This window comes from Spermophilus citellus (genome assembly GCF_964194105.1).
Source record: "Spermophilus citellus genome assembly, chromosome: 1".
Lineage (NCBI taxonomy): Eukaryota > Metazoa > Chordata > Mammalia > Rodentia > Sciuridae > Spermophilus > Spermophilus citellus.
Genome location: NC_138182.1, coordinates 87425399 through 87443177, shown reverse-complemented (window position 1 = coordinate 87443177; position 17779 = coordinate 87425399). Strand labels below are relative to the sequence as shown.

Genomic DNA, 17779 nt, shown 5'->3' with positions numbered 1-17779 from the left:
CTATTATAAGAAACTTATTATAGTATTTTTTTATCCACTCCCCTTTTATTCTTTGCCCTATTCTTCTTACTTTCAGGTACTTTATAAGTTTCAAAGTATACTATTATATTAGCTTATCTTTTAAATAAAATTTTAAAAATTTTTAAAGGAAATGTCTCATTTACTTACATATTTCCTATTGTAAGTATTCTTTATGGAGTGTATGTGCTCTGAGTTTCTATCTGATATTTTTTTCCTTCAGCCTGAAGCACTTTCATTAATTTCTCTTATAGTTCTCCTGTCAGCATTTGTGTGAAATGCAATCTTTACTTCACCTTAATTTTTGAAAGATATTATTATTGCTTGGTATAGAATTCTAAATGGACAGCATTTTCACAGTGTGTTAGAGATGTTGTTCCATTGTCTTACACAGATTTTGGTAATTCTGATATAGTTCTTTTTTATATTTGAAATTATTACAATTTTATTTTACATTTTAAAATTATTTCTCATATGTTTGAGTCATAAAATCTAAGTCATGAATATGAATACAAAGATGAATATAGGTGCTTTCACAACTGACAAAATCTGTAACAATATATATTTTCAAATCAAATTCCCTGTTTTTACAATATAGTGAAAAACTAAGTTCATAAAAAGATCACATAGGAAAATATAATAGTAAATGACTTCAGTATTCCCTTTACAAATATATGGCTCTGAAGGTAGGTTAAAGTGTTCACTTGAAAAAATCCAGGCACTACATGGCATATAGATTTAAATTAAGTATAGTCTTCCTTCTGTTAACAGTTTATTCAGTGTGACTCAGCAGGTCCAGGAAGAGTCATCACTTAAGAAACTCTCCAGGTTAGAATCACAACCAAAATTTGAAAGCCTGGTTGAAGAAGCATGGAAACGCCTCGACACAATGAGTAGAGCCAGATTCTGCAAGGTGGCACCACTTCTCCTCTTCACTAAGTGCCTCAGTGACCTTGGGCTAAGTAGGACCTCCCTGATCAGAGAGAAGTCATTATTGCTCAGGACACTGGGTCTCTGGAGTGGATTTGGAAGACACACACAGAATAGGGGGTGATTTCTTACAAGGTCCCTTTTCCAATTTACTTGCAGGTTCTTTCCCTTCATTAACGTCTGTTTGAAGCCTTGACTCCAGCCCCTAACCTGACAGAGCTGGGCTGTTCCGCTGTTTTCAATGTCAGCTGGGCTGCTGCGAGCTTTACACATTTCTTCTTTGGCTGCATATCTATGGGCAGAGTTTTTGTAAGGAGAGACAGGGACCACAGGAGTGTTTGCAGATGCTGATTTTTCTAACTGCAAGTCACCTTCTGAATGGTTAGGACACAATGGTGTCTTCTCCTTCTGGGGTGTGAATTTACAAATTCCTCCCGCGGGCACATTCATTTCAGGGGTGGTTACATCCAGAGGTAGCACCTTCCGCCTGTTTTTGAGGACGGGCACTGCAGTTTTCTCTTCAGGTTCATACTTCAGCTTCAATTCATCTAGCTCAGCTCTTAGTTTCATATGGTCACTTTCTGAAAGGTGAAGGCATCTTTCATTTGCAAAAAGATTTTTTCAAGTGAACACTTTAACCTACCTTCAGAGCCATATATTTGTAAAGAGAACACTGAAACTTAATACTTAATATCCAGGGTCCGCTTTCAATCCCTGTATGGACAATTTGCCTTTGCTGCTTTCATTTTCTTGGTCTAAGTTCTCCAGTTTTGCTGAAGTCAAGCTGTACTAATAGGTGTTATCTTTCAGAGCACCAGAGAGGGCTGAAGGCTTTGAATCCATATTTTCATATAAATTCATACATTTCTCCAGATTTTTAATTTCACCTAAAAGATGTTTTGTTCCGGCATGGCAAACAAGTATTCCTGCGGCTCACATTCAGTTTGAGGTTTTTCATCTGAAGCAATCTGTAACTTCACTCTTTGCATTTGCTCTCTATTAAATGAATTTTGCTTTCTTTAGTGACTGATACTTGACTTTCATACTGATAAGGCTGGCGTTCCATTGCTGCGCTTCCATCTTCTAACTCTGCAAACAGAAAGTTGCCCTTACGATTGGGATCCAAGGCTTGCTGAAGGGCCTGGCCCAAGTGCACCTAGATATCTTGATTTGGTACATGAGCTTTCTCTAAGGCTTTATAGTAAGAAACTGCTTCTTTCTCCTGCTCTCATTTATGAGAGAGGAGTCCCTTCTGGTGGTCTACTTTGTGCTTCAACTGCTTTTCACTAAGCCTTGCTTCATCTAACTCTGCTTTCAGTTTTTCTTTCTTGTTTTCTAGTTCATTCACTTCCTGTCCATGGCTTCTGCTTACCTGCTCTTCTAATTGTCCTAGCTGGATTTTTTATTGTTGTTCAATAGCTTCACAGTCACCGCTCAAACTTTCTAACGTGACTCTTGAGCTCAACTTCTCTCTGAAGAGTTTATGTTTCTTGTTCATAATTCTCACTCATGTTCATCATTTCATTATGACATTTATCTAATTGATTTTGCAATTCATCTTGGGTCTCTAGTAGCTGTAAACCATACTATACAGCTTTTAGTCGCTCTTTTTCCACCTCTTTGAGCTTACTTGAAAGATCTGCAATATCTGCCTCCATGTGCTTTCCCTGTTTTTAGCTCACTGTATCTCCTTTCCCCAGCTGCAGTGGCTGGTGGCAAGAGCTGATAGCTATCCTGGAGTCCGGATCCCTGATGTTAACTCCACCCTATCACAGAGTCCTCCTCCCATTCATTTACTTAGTCCTCCTGTAAGCCCCAGGGCTTTTCGAATGCAGTTCCCCTGATACAGTTCATTCCCCCACCCCCACCCCTGCCTTTTTATTTTTTTGGTACCTAGGATTGAACTCAGGGGCACTGGACCACTGAGCCACATCCACAACCCTATTTTGTATTTCATAAGAGACAGGGTCTCACTGAATTGCTTAGCGCCTAGCTTTTGTTGAGGTTGGCTTTGAACTTGAGATCCTCCTGCCTGGGATTACAGGTGTGTGCCACTGCGCCTGGCCAACACATTATTATTAACTATATTCACCATGTTGTGCAATAGACCACTAAAATTTATTCCTCCTAACTGAGAAGTTGATATAGTGCTTCTCTTTGTTCCTCAGTGTGTAATATGTCTTCTCTAGTTACTATTAAGATACTTTTATTTACTGCTGGTTTTGCCCATTGGAATATGATGTGACTATATATTTTTAAAAATATTTTTTAGTTGTAGATGAACACAATATCTTTATTTATTTATTTTTACGTGGTTCTGAGGATGGAACCCAGTACCTCACATGTGTGAGGCAAGCGCTTTACCACTGAGCTACACCCCCAGCCCAATGTGTTTATATTTATCCTGTTAGATGTTCATTGTATTTCTAGACATTTGAATTTGTAGTTTTCCTCATATCTGGAAATATTTTTCCATGTTACTTCTAAAATATTTATGTACTGTCCCCCCCCCATATATTTTCCCTATAATTCCAATAATATATACATTAGATCCCCTTTGAGATCATCTCATAGGTCCTTGGTACTTATTTTATATTTTCCCCCCATGTTTTTTAAAAAAATATTTATTTTTTAGTTGTAGTTGGACACAGTACATTTATTTATTTATTTATTTGTTTGTTTGTTTATTTTTTATGTGGTGCTGAGGATCAAATCCAGGGTCAAACATGTGCTAGGCGAGCGCTCTACCGCTGAGCCATAATCCCAGCCCCCTCCCCATGTTTTATTTTGGATAATTTCTATGGTTATGTTTTCGAATTCACAAATCATTTTCTTTGCAGTGTGTAATCTACAATTAATTGTATCTAGTGTTATTTTCATTTTAGATATTCTAGTTTTCTTTCTAGAAATTTTGTTTCTTACATGTATCTCACCTATTTCTTCCTATGTTCTTTTTTCTCCAAATCTTTGACCATATTGAATTAGCCCTTATTAGCTATTTTAATGTCCTTTTTGTGGTAATTTCACCTTTCTTTCACTTATAAACCTCTGTCTGTTGTAGAATTCTCTCCTAATTATGGGTCATCTGTTTCATATAGATTTTCTACTTCTTTCCATATCAAGAGACTTCTAACTGAATACTAGCCATTGTTGAAAGGAAAGTGACCACAACACTCGGAGCGACCAAAAGATCTTTATTGCAGCAGTGCAACAAAGAGAAAAGAAGGAAGGAAAGAGAGAGAGAGAGAGAGAGAGAGAGAGAGAGAGAGAGAGAGAGAGAGAAGAGATGAACAGGGAGAGAGCAAGAGCAAGAGAGAGACAGACAGCGCGCGCAAGAAAGATAAAGAGCAAGAGAGAGAGAGAGAGCAAGAGAGAAAGAGCAAGAGAGAGAGGGGCCTGGCAGGAGGGAGTTTTTATAGCCCAAGTCTAATGGGGCCTCTGGGTCTGCAAGCTGCCTTGTTGGCCCAAGTGGGGTTGAGTGCTCAGCCTTGAGCGGGACTTGACACAAACAGGTGATAAAGGACCCGATAGAGGGGGGTTTGAGTGTGTGGGCTATCTTGCAGCCAACATCTGTTCAGCCTGCCCTGCAGACAACACAGTTCAGCCTGCTCTGCACCCAACAATTGTAAATTGAGTGCTGGATATTGTTGATTTCTAATAGGCGTCTTGGACTTTGTTTTGACCTAGTTACTTATAGATTAGTTGCAGTTAGTTCTTAAGCTATAATACAGTGAGTCTAGAGTAGCCTTCCATTTAGATCCATTTATAGCTCCCTAGCTAAGGTGTGATTCCAAATGTATTCAAGGAGGTCTCTCTACTCTGATTCATGGGAACTCTTAACAATTTCCTGGCTTCGTGTGATCCCTGAAAATTGTTCCCTGGATAGTATCTTGATAATTATTCGATCCCTGGCCTTGAGGAATATGTTGTATATATGTGGAGATTGAAATTTAGCCAAAGATGCAAGTAAACCTCTATACAAGTGTCTGTAACTTCTGTTTTTACATAGCTTCTTCATCTCCAGTTCTCTACTTTGTAAATCCTCAGAATTTTGGTCTCCCTAAATGGAGATCTCTGTCTCTTTAATTTAGCAATACTGCTAGGCTTTTGTTTAGGTCCCTCTTCTATTGAACTTAGCCAAGAAACTGTTTTCAGATAGAAGGATGGTGTGCTCATAATTCTCATTTGTTTCTTTTCTCTCAGAGATAACTTTCCTACATTGCCTATTGTTTGGTGTGAGAAAATTTATTGTTTTCAAATATTTTGTCCAGCTTTTGTTATAGTGGAAGGACTAGTTGGGACCTCCTTTATATCTTCATAATCAGAAACAGAAATCCCAATTCATGTCTTTTAAACTTTGTCACTTTGTGGGTTAAGATAACCTCATTTTAATTTACGTTTCCTGGTTACTGATGCATATTTTTTTCCTTTTAAATTAGATTAGACTTTCTAGACTTATCCTGGTACAGTTTGAGGGGACCAATTGCTTGGATATCATCTAACTTGGGTTGTTTTCACAGTCGTGGAAAATCACTCCATACCCCAAACACAGGTTTCATGCTGTGCTTCGTTTTCAAAATCTCAATGTAAAGTTTAAATCTTGGAGAGATGTCCCTTTCTGTAAGCAAATCTATTCCTCAAGAATTTAAAGAAGTTCATGAGCTTTAGTTACAGAACTTAGAGGCAGTATTTCACAATGTAGCTCAAATGTTAGCCACATGAGAGGCTCTTGTGACAAAGGAATAGAAAATATATCTAGCATCTTCCTCATTATCAAGGGTTACCTGTACAATAAGTAGATGCCATATACAATTCTTTAGGTGTAAGTTTCATCTCAATCTTTATTTACTTCACTAAAATAATTCTATTTTATTTGTGTGTTTTGCTTTCCTTATACATTTGTGACTGGTTTTTATGTCCACAGGCTATTAGGTTTTGTGTAAGTCATATGCCAATATAATGTGCTTGAGAAAGGAGCCATTAAAGATTGATATCCTACTTAAGTTTATATTGAGTATTTGGTTGTAATTTATTGGCTACAAGAGCATTTATAGACACAGATGTATTTAAGATACACTACTTTAAATTGTTTTAGGTGTTTTATAGTTCCAGGAAGATTTCAAATATTTAAAACAGCAATTATCTTCTTTGGCTTGATCAATAGATATGAATTAGGTATGTAAAACTGATGTTCAAAAATGTAGTCTTGATAAATTAAGCATTTCGTTTAGAAAATTTCGAATTAAAAACATCAGGTCCCTTAGGAAGGTATTATATGGACTTTTTTTTTAGTGATTTAAAATCATTTTGTGAACATAACGTGATTACATTGGGTCTAATTAGGGTTCTCTTTGTGGTTAAGGTTTTAAGGCCATGTACTGCCTCTAGCTTATGGCCCCAAGGGTAGCCGTGTTTGGCAAGCGTGTGTGTTTACTATTCAGTGGCTATTTTTACTGTGAACTGTCATTTACAACTAGTGTGCCTCCCTGTAGCGTTTTTCCCCCCTCTATTTGCCCTGTTTATTCATCTTACTAGAAACTAGAGTAAACTTAATACAGTGGTTCCTCCTTATCCATGGGGGATACAATTTAAGACCTCCAGAGGATTCCTGAAACTGCAATATATAATATGTTTTTTCTGTTTATATAGACCTATGATAAGATTTAATTCACAAATCAGGCTCAATAAGGGATTAACAACAATAACAAAAGAATAGAACAATTATAATAGTTTATTACAATAAAAGTTATGTAAGAATCTTGAATTGTTTCTTGATGATATTTTCCATCCAGTATTTTTAAACCATGGGTGACCACATATAGCTGAAACCATGGAAAAGGGGCGCTGTTGCATGTGCTTACCTCTAAAGAAACACTAACATTCTAGGAGAAAAAGGTTTTGATTTTAGTGAAAACATTCCCAACATCAACTTGGATTTTTCTACAGGGTTTTTAATGCCTAAATCACAGATGAGTAGGGAGTTTGCCAGGGCTGTTACAGCTTGGTGAGGTACAGGCACTTAGCTTTAGGATGCAGTGAATTGGGTTCATTCAGCTTTAGCTTCTCTGTCAGGGTTTCCTTAAGCTGGTTTTGAAATTGTTTCCTCCTTTAGATAAAAAAAATGTAGGTTTGAGGAGTGGGGAGGCCTCTGGAAGGAAGAGATGGACTGACTTATGGTTGACATGTGAGAAGCAGATGAAGGGTAAGATAATTATTAATAATGAATTTGTAAGCCAGGCCTGGTCACATACACCTGTAATTTCAGCTGTTCGGTAGACTGAGGCACAAGGATTGCAAGTTTGAGGCAGCCAGGGCAATTTAACCAGACCCTGTCTCAAAATAAGAAATAAAAGGACTGGGGTATATAGCCCAGTGGAGAGCATCCTGGGTTCAGTCCCCACTATGACACACACACACACACACACACACACACACACACATACACACTTTGTAACTGCTATACTAGTGCAGATGAATAGAAATATAATGTGAGCATATTTTAAATTTGGCAGTATATTTTATTTAACTCAATATATCTCCAATGTCATTTTGTACTGCAATCAATATAAAACTTATTAAGTCATTTTACATTTTTATGCTGTCTTCAAAGTCTGGTGTGTATATTCTACATTTACAACATACTTAAATTTGGATTAGCCACATTCTACATGCTTAATAGTCACCGGTGGTTAGTGGCTACCATATTAGATAGTATAGTGTTAGTCTATTACATAGTGTGATCAGTTTTTAAAATCTGATCATCTTTATTCTTAATATTCAGAATCTACATATCAACACACAAATTGCATTATGAGTAATATGTGGATAGTCCACAATTACCCATTTTAATGAACTTTGGATGGCTATAATGAAATGACATTTTACAAGTTTTGGCTTCTGATAACTCATAACTATGTTTCCAATACTCTAGGTATTTATAGCTGGTTGGGTAATTGACACATAATCTTTGGGATTCAGTATCTTCTATTGATAAAAATTTAATAGTAAATATTTTCAACATGAACTGTGCATACACAACAGGAAAACAAGGCTTTGTTAAGTTAATGTTATTTGAAAGTAAGATTTTGTATGTATGCAAGAAAAATATAGGAGTCAATTTATAATCCTAAACAACAGGAGTATATTGCTATATACTAGAAGACAATGATGCATAGGGATGCCCCTTATAGTCTGACACACAAATTGAGGTTCATAAGTGGGCTGGATAGAAAAATACTTTGTTGGAATACAAAGAAAACTGCACACAGAGAAATTCTTAGGAAAAATAACCCTGACAAAAAAAGATCACGTAAACTCTGGGGCAACATGGTAGCTGAGTTGTAGATATTTAGCAAGTAACTTTATGCTATTATTATTTTTACACTTGACAACTATAATCATATCAGTTATTGGTTTTAATTTAAAAACTTTGTACTTAAAAATATAACTTAAGTAAATTCTATAAGTTAGCTATTTTGATTTCCTCCCAGGGGTCAAGAGGATTAAGAAATTTATTCTTAGGTTCCCTCAAGTGGTAGGATTCTGACATTAGATCAGGCTTGAGTTTATTATAATGTCTAGTATAGTAGCTGTGATGAACTCATTGTGTATAACAATGTCAATGTCAGGTGTACAAACTTGTCCACAGAGTTTAGAACATTTATTGTAAGGTTGAGTTTTTAACCTACATGTGCAGCCATTTGGCAGATGTGTATCTGCCTAAAGAGGACTGTGAGAGAACTGAATTAGGCAAAGGCATTACCTATCATTAGGATTTATGGAGGATGAGTTGTTAGACATGCCCTATAATTATAATTTATGTTTTCTTCAAGAAATTCCTTGGAGGAATTGGCTTTAGGTTCAGAGACCCAGACAATAAAGAACAGAGATGTGAAGTTGTAGAAGAAAGCCGTTCCAGCTGGGATTCCTGTAAGTAGGAGGAGTAGTAAGAGCTAATGCTCTGAGGTGGGAAGGAGCTAAACCCTTATGAGGGTCAGAGGAGAAGGCAGTATGTCTAGAATAGGGCCTTGTAGCCCAGGGTGGGTGCTGTGGTTTCAATGTGTTCCCAAAGTTCATGTGTTGGAAACTTGATCTCTAATGCGAGAGTGTTGACGGGTAGGACCTCCGAGAGGTGATTAGGTTGAGGGCTCTGTCCTCATGAGTGGATTGCAGGAGCGGGTTTGTCATCCTGAGAGCAAGATCCTCATAAAGGAGAGGTTTGGCCCCTCACTTATTCTCTTTTTCCATGTGATGCCCTCTACCATGTTATGATATAATCAGAAGACCCTCACCTGATTCAGGTCCTTGTTCTTAAACTTCCTGGCCTCTAGAACTATGAGCCAAATAAGTTTCTGTCCATTGTAAATTGCCCAGTTCTCTGGTAATTCTACATCAGCATAAAACTTACAGAGACAATGAGGAGTTAGCTCTCCACTCAAAGTGTAATGGAAAGCTGTAATTGCAAGTGAAGATGCTGAAGTATCTCTAATAAAGGCCAATCATTATTGGGGAGGATGCCCCCATAGTATAAGAACAATAATCTATTTGTTCAACTTCAGCACACATTAAAATGCCTGGGATTGTAGGAAATGAGGGAGTTTTTTACTTCAAGGACCCTAGAAAAAGGAATCGTTGAAAGAAATTTAGTCAGTCTGCCTAGTTGCGGGATGAAGAAAACATCAAAGCCAATGGATGAAAAATGTATAAAATGTAATATATAAAATAGATTAAAATATATTTTAATATACAGGTTTTAATTGTACATATTTATGGGATACAGTATAATATTTCAATGTGATATTTTATCTTATAAACATTGAAATTTCACATTGTATACTATAAACATGTATAATTAATGATTCAATTAAAATACAAATATATTAATATGTCAGGTAAAATATACACATATACACATAAAATGTTATGCAATAAACATATTACAATGTGATCAGATTTGTAATGATCAGACGAGGTAGTTTGCAGTTCCTGTCACCTCAAGGCATTTATCATTTCTTTGCTCTGGGAACATTTTAAATTCTCTCTACTAGCTATTTTGAAATAAGCAATTGTTGTTAACCACGGTTTTCCTACTGTGTAATAAAACAGTAGAAATCATCCCTCCTATCCAACTGCATCTGGTGCACTGTTGACCACCCTCTTTTTGTGCCCACTTCCCACCCATCTTGATGGAAAAATTTTAACAGAGGAAAATACCCAGAGGGGTTGGGGTTTAAGGGTGGAAAACAGGAATCATAGTAAGCATTAATGATTTTTGTGAATTTCTGTTCCTTATGTCCTTAGAGTGAAGAATGAAGTTTTTTCATATCTATCATCATCATTATCATCACCATCATTGTTACCTATTTGAATGATGTGTCATCAGATAAGATATCACCCCAGCCCTGAATTACATACTTCAGTTACATTGCTATAGTTTGGATCTGGAATGTGCTCCAAAGGCCCATGTATTGGCACTATGGGCTGCAGGTGGAACCTTAAGAGGTGGAACCAAGTGATAGGTCTGTTGGTCATTGGGGATGTACCTTGAAGGGGATTGTGGGATGCTGGTCTTTACCTTCCTCTCTCTTTTCAGTTCCTATATGAGATGAGAAGTTTTGTTCTATTATGTGTTACTATCATGTGTTGGGAACATTGCCAAGGGCCCAAAGCCATGGGTCATAGACTAAAACCTCCCAAACCCATAAGCCAAAACACCCCTTTTCTATTTATAAATTGATTATCTTGGGAATTTATTATAGCAACAAAAGCTGACTAACATAGTTGGAATAATCCTAAAGTTATCATATTCTAAGATTATCAACCCTAAGATTACCAGCGTGTGAGAGGCACTACCACCCACAGCAGGATTTCTGTATATAAGCTGTGGTCAAAGTGATGTTTCTAGTCATCTGAAAGGAGAGATGTTTGAATCTAAATAATGCCTTACGTATTCTGGGAGTTAATGATCTTTAAATGAACTGTCTCTACTTATGAAGATTTAGAGGCAACACATATAAAACCATGCACTTGAAAAGCATTTGTACTTTATTTACATTTTGCTTTAAGATTGTGTCTTAACCAGATAAATTCAAATCATCTCATCCCTCACATTGTCAACCTACTTTGGTAACGTAGGTGGAGGAAGGGCACTGAATCCAACATGGGGATGTGTGGCAAGGGCGGGCTTCTTGGGGAGAGAAAACCCAAGCTGTGTCTTAAAGGATGAGTTGTAGGCAGGCAGAGAACAGGTGGGAAGGAAGGAGCTGCAGGTAGAAGGAAGCACTTCACATTCTATGCTGTGTGAGTTAATTTCTGCACTGGTCTGTTTCCTACCAGATTATAAACTCTTCAAATGCAAGGAAAGGATTTTTGATGCCTGCCTTGTGTACATAGAATGCCTGGAATTTCTGGTGAATGGATAACTTGACTTACCGATTTCTTCTGCCTGGTCTTGATTATGGGCGAGTTTAAACTCTAGTGATGGGGATTTGGCTTTCCTGGTTTGAGCTTTGGGTATGCTTACCACTTCTATCATTCCTGCCTGAGATCCTGGAGTAGCCATTGGAATTATTTCCTCTTCTATTCTTTTTTTTTTTTCCTAATGCATAGACTCTGGAAATATACTTTTATTTTTAGAAAAAAATATCCAAAAAGACAAAAGATTCAGTTAGTCAACAGATATTTGTCTGTTTTAGGAAGCTTCTTGAGACCCCCCTCTCCTGAATTATTTATAACAATTATGTAAATCACTCATATATTAACAAAAAAATTCAACTTGGATTTTGAGCTGGTTATTTAATTACTCTTTGCCTCATTTTTGTTATCTCTAAAATGAGGATGTTCCTCATATGACTGTCATAAGGATTAGATGGGCTATTATAAACAGAATGCTTAGGGTAGTAGTAGGTTCAAAGACAGATGGTCGTACTTCCCGTAATTATTTACGACCTGTAAAGTGATATGGCCAAGACAACTAATTGAACTGGAAGCACTAAATTGGTTGAGAATGTCAGGGATTCAACATGATTCCATTTGCATTCCCTTTTTAAAGATTTTTTCCATATTTTAAATCTTTCTCACTTCTGTGTCTGAGAAGAAAATGTGGTACACAAAATGTCAAATCAGCTAGAAAGTCAGGAAGAGCACTGTACTGGGAAAACTGTATTTCATCCCCATGGATTTAGGAATAAAGGTGAATGGATTGTCCTTTGCGATGAATTGCTTAAATCTCACTAACATATTTTGACGTTTATGTAAATATTGTTGATGGAAGCGGAATGTGGGTTCCTGTGACCAGTGATGATAAGTAAACATGACAGGCTGCTATGCATGTGAAACTGGGGTGGCAGTTAAAGCAAGTGAATGTGCCTTCCTCTTGTACAAAACATTTGACTCTCATAGGCTCAGACTTCCCACCTCCCTGGGAAAGATGAGAAGGGATGTCAAGAGAAATATCAAGGCATTTGCATTGGATGCATTTCAAAAATAGCAGAAATAGCAGGCTAGGCTTTTGTTTATGAGGAGACTGGATTAATTTCTCTCTCCCCATTTCACCATATTTATAACAGAGCTTGGATGGCTTTGCTTCAGAGGTTTTTTATTTTAAAGCATTGTTTGGGATCTGGAAAGAGAGTGGTGCTAGGTAAGTACATTAAAAAGCTTGCCTCTGCTTTTAATCTTCAGGAGGTGAAAAGGAGAGGAGAAGGAGAAAAGAAAGCAATGTGGCATGTCTTGATTATTTTTTTTGTCTCTGGGGAAGATTTCCCCAACAAGATACAAGGCATATGGGATAAGTGAGGATAATACTGAGGGACAACAGGTTTTGTTTTCCTAGACTTCCCACCTGTATCTTCTAGATAGTCTGGAAGCTGATTTGAAAGCCACTGGGCCTTCCAGAGGTCCACCCAGTAGGGCTCTGGGTAGATGGCTGATGAGCAGGCAGACTGCACAGGCAGATGGTCTCTGCACAGGTGAGGCAGGAGCCCAGGTGAAGCAGAGCCACTAAAGGAACACTAATGCCCTTTCATAAAGCCAAAGCAGAACAGACACAGACTGTAGTCATAAATCCTGGCAGGGTCATCTGGAAGATCACTTTGTAGAAAAGAAGAGGCAGAAGGCATTTATATCAAGGACTCCAACTCTTCCCCTGTCACCATCCCTACCCTCCATTTCCCCAGCACCATTTAAAGGAGAGAAGCAAGAGGACGATGACGTGATCTGGGAGCTAAAGCATCCTTGTTCAAGAGAGACTGAAAACCATATACATGAACGTTTTCAACAGAACTAAGTTCCAAGCAAAACTGAACATTTCCTCTGTCTGCCTAAAGCAGAGTGTGAAATTTTGTGTTCACTTGATTCATGCATTGAATTTAGTGCTTTCCACTTTCTATGCCCTGGAGATGCAGAGGTGGTTAATGTAAGCATGATCCCTGCCCTTTTGGAGCTTATATTGAATGTTGGAAGACATAAAATGAACAAAAAAATCCATGGAGTGATAAATGTAATGAAAGAAAGGATGCACAATGTTAGGGAATAATTGAGGGGGATGCCGTAGATAGGTGGCGGTTAGGAGTGCTTTTGTGGAGAAGTGAGATTGAAGCTGGGGTCAGAGTGACAGGAAGGAGTTGGCAAAAGAAAGAGAAGGGAAGAGCACTCTGGGCAGAGAGAGGGAACAGAGGTGATGTCTTTGAGGAACGGAGAGAAGGCCCAAAGGCGGAACTTCCAGAACAAGGGGGAAAGGCCACTAATGACACAGGGTATTCCGCCAGATGCCATGAGCCCATGTGTCATTGGACAAGGAATCATAGGTCTACAAAGTGCTTGAGATAGGCAAACCATAACTTCAGAAAACAAAAACCGAAACAAAGCACCTGTCCTGCTCATGGGATTAACTGTTAAAGACTGTATAGTCGGACCTCCATGTGCAATATGTACAGGTTTTACATCTACAGATTCAACCAATCCTGGATGGAAAATATTGGACAAAAGAAAGTAAATAATAATACAATGATAAAAATCATAAAACAATATGCTATAACTATTCACACACAATTTAGATTATATTAGATATTATAAATAATTTAGTGATGATTTGAAGTTGATAGAGGATGTGTGCAAATATGACACAATTTTATATGCAAACGGGTAAACCATTTATTTGCAAATGCTACACCATTTTATATAAATTTTATATAAAGGACTTGAGCATTTGCAGATTTTGATATCTGCAGTGTGTTTGGGCATGTCCTAGTCCCCTGCAGATGATTGTATTCATACATATTATGTTAACAATGGGATTTTAATGATGGTATTCCCACCTTGAGCCCAGATTCAAGATCCTAGGGACAGTGGAGAATATCCATCCTCACAGAAAGAGCTGCTATGAGAAGTCACTGGACTTGTATTTTAAGCCTTGGCCAATCCCATCTATATTGAAAAGTCCTTGGAATTGAGTAATTGAAACACAGCTTTTATATTTTGTAGCTTTGGTTTTATATATGTAAAATATGTCCTTAGAATCATCTTTGTTTTTACTTAATTTACATGATGAACTTTAATATAAGGAATAGAATGGGTTTCGAGGAACAGAAGTCCAGTCTATACAGCTGTACTTATTGGAAACAAGACTTCAAATTACTATGGCTCAGCTTTCACCCAAAGTGCAGGAGCCAACTATATTTAAATAAAGTATCTCTGGCATGTGTCTCTGCTCACATACAGTTCTACCTGGAATATTCTTCTCTGCACAGTCAAATCATATTCATTCTTAGAAGCCCAGTTCAAATCCTTCCTTCATGAAAGTGTCCTGTTTGATGGGCCCTTTCTGAAACTGGTAGTCACCCTGGTGCTTTGAATTTCCGTATTTCTTGGTCTCTCTTGTTATTGAAACACAGGCTGATACCTTCAACTATGTACCTCTCCTTTTACAGATGCTTTATGTCTAGGAAGCATTTAATAACTGAATGAATTCAGATTAATAATAACTGAATTATATATTTTAAATCATAAATAGTCTGTGGCCTATTACTTTCTTTGCATCTTTTCTATCCCTGTTAAAAAAAAAAGAGAGAGAAACTAAGAGTTTATAAAAATAAGAAATCCTGACCCATCAGAGCCTTTTTTCCTTTGTGTCCCATTCTTTTGAATTCTTGGATAGAAGTGGATCACAGATGCTATATTTGGAAAGACGTGTTTTGTGCAACGTGAGGTCTTGAAAGGGCCTTCAAAACGTGTCTGCCAAGGCTAGAATGATCACATTTTGTGTTTGCACAGCATTTTCATTGTGTCTGTTTGATTAGGAGAAATAATCAGGCCAAGTGCTTCCCCAGCAGCTGGACCGCTTTTGATGTGTCTGTGTTCCCAACGATTATGAAGCATCTTGTAAATATGGGGTAGAGGCCAGGGTTGAACTCTTTGAGGAGGGGAGTGTGTGTGTGTGTGTGTGTGTGTGTGTGTGTGTGTGTCTGTGCGAGTGTGCGTGCGCACGTGTGCATGTGCATGCCTCCTGTTAAAAAGCTCTATAATTATTGCACTCTCCTCCTAGAGATATACCTGAAGGCAAAGAGAAAACCACCTTTACATACTTTTCAGGCACAGTACATAAAAAAGTGGGGGAAAAACATAACCAACTTCTTAACTCATGCAATAAAATTTTGAATACCTATGCCTGCTAGGAAATGTAACCTAATTGAAATTTAAACGGTTATTTCTTTGAAGTGGGAGTTGGAACCACATCATATCATTAACTGTGAGAGAACTTTGTTTATATAAGGGCCCAGAAAACTCTAGCCTGAGGGCCAAGTTAGGCCTGTGAGGGAAGAAAGATGTGTTAGTCAGATTTCTGTCACTGTAACAAAATACCAGTTTAAAAGGAGGAAACATTTATTTTGGCTCACGGTTTTGGGTCACTTTTCCCTCTGGGCCTGTGGCAAGGCAGCACATCATAGTGGGAGTGTGCGATGGAGGAAGTTGCTTATTTCATGACAGCCAGCAATCAAAGAGAGAGGGGAAGGAGCCAGGGTCTCAATAGCCCCTTCAAGCGAATTCTCCCAATAATTTTTTCCCCTGGGCTTCACCTTCTAAAGGTTCCATCACCTCCCAAAAGCACCATTGGCTGGCAACCAGCTTTCAGCACAGGATCTTTGGACAGCATTTAAGATCCAAACCTCAGAAAAAGGTTTTTACATTTTTAAATATATTTGTGTTAAGAAAGAAGGAGGAGGAGGATTTGGAGGAGGAAAAGAGGAGGATGAAGAAGGAGAGGGAGAAGAATATAAGACAGAGACCAGATGTGTCCCATGAAGCCTAAAATATTCACTAACTCACACTACAAAAAAAAATGTACCAGCCCTTGATATTAATAATGAAATCTGTTTTGTGGAAGAAGAAACCAAGGCTCAAATAGTAGCTGCTTATCTAAGTTCATAAGAATCAACCTGATCAAGTGCAGATGTGGCTTCTAATTCTTTCCCATGAGGCAGTTAGTTCGGTGATTGTTAATAAGGTTTCCCTTTGACTCTGTCATTTAAGATTTCATAGAGTAATGTTTGCCATGTAATTTTAACACTAACTGGCCAAAGTCAGGTCAATTTCTTAGGATGAGGACATAATCCTCCATTAGATTGCATTCCTTTCAGACATCAGCCACAAACTCACGGATTGCCAGGTCATCTGTACTTCTGACCAACTGGAAATAAATTAGGAGTTCTCACTACCCCCTTAGAGAGTTAAGAAAAAAGCTATACTTATAATTAGTTTTATTCTAAAGGGTTAATCAGGACCAACCAAATGAAAAGACACATATAACAAGTTCTGAGAGGGTCTCAAACATGCAGCTTCTATGGCCTCAGGAGATGTCATCTTCTCAGCACATCAGTGTCACTCATCAACTTGGATAGCCCCCTGAGCTTTGGGGTCCATAGTTACCCTCCTCCCCCCACTCCCCTGTTCACTATGCAAGCGTTATCAGTGGGATCATTGGCAACATAATTGAACTCAGTCTCCAGCTGCCCTGATGTTGGGTTGGTTCACCTGATTCAAAGACCTGACATTCTAATCACATTGTTGTTTTTTTTTCCTGGTAATTTCAAACCCCACCTGAAGATAGGTAGGGATGCACCATGAGTCACCTTTGCAGCATATACTCAGGTGGGGACAAAGATGCCCACCAGGAATGACAAAGATGCTCCTGGGACTCCAGAAATTTCAAGGGCTTATTAGAGGTTTCCTCCCAGGAGCCCAGGACAAGGATCAGAGAAATTCTTTATTATACAATATCCAAGCAAGGTCTGACTTTACCTCTACTTCTCTTTCCATTGCTTAAGGAGCATAGAGCTAGTTATAGGCTCTTTTGGAACTGTCTGTCTGAGTTAGAAACTCAGTTAGAAACTCTCCTCTGCTCCTTCATGCATTCTCTTATTCATGATCTCTACCATCTCTCTCTTTCATAACATTCTGTTCTTTCTCCAACTGTGACAGAAACTCCGAATGGAGGATAACAGGTGTGCTTATTTCTTTAGCCATTCACCTTTCAGCCACTTCTAGGTTTTATCTTAACACATCAGCCCTGATGTTGCCATGGAGACTTTCCTCTGTGGGATCGAGCCTCTCTGGGTCTGGATTGTGGCATCTGTTGCAACGGTGCCAGAGATATCTAAAACCTTGCTGCCCCAGCGTGATCTGTAAGTGAAGAGCAATTTGTCTCTTTAATCTTACTTGTTCTTCTATCTTATAGGACAAAATAGGTTCTCTGTGTGCTCCTTTGTTGTGTTAATAGGAATGACTAATTCTAAGTAATTTACCCAATGATGAAGGGGTGGTTCATTTAAACCAA

The 17779-nt window shown here is 38.1% G+C and overlaps 1 protein-coding gene and 1 pseudogene across 2 annotated transcripts in view; one reads left to right on the top strand and one right to left on the bottom strand.

The window, feature by feature from the left end:
• Window positions 1-17779, top strand: part of LOC308642263 (phospholipid-transporting ATPase IB-like) — a gene marked incomplete at its 3' end in the record, with an annotated part of 217400 nt that overhangs the window by 86332 nt on the left and 113289 nt on the right. The gene's annotated exons all lie outside the window — the stretch shown is intronic.
• On the bottom strand, window positions 1010-11482 carry LOC308652123 (protein Spindly-like; annotated as a pseudogene). The gene is made up of 4 exons: window positions 11380-11482; window positions 9240-9334; window positions 1636-2170; window positions 1010-1587 (listed from the first exon to the last, which is right to left on the bottom strand). The product of its transcript is annotated as a protein Spindly-like (transcript).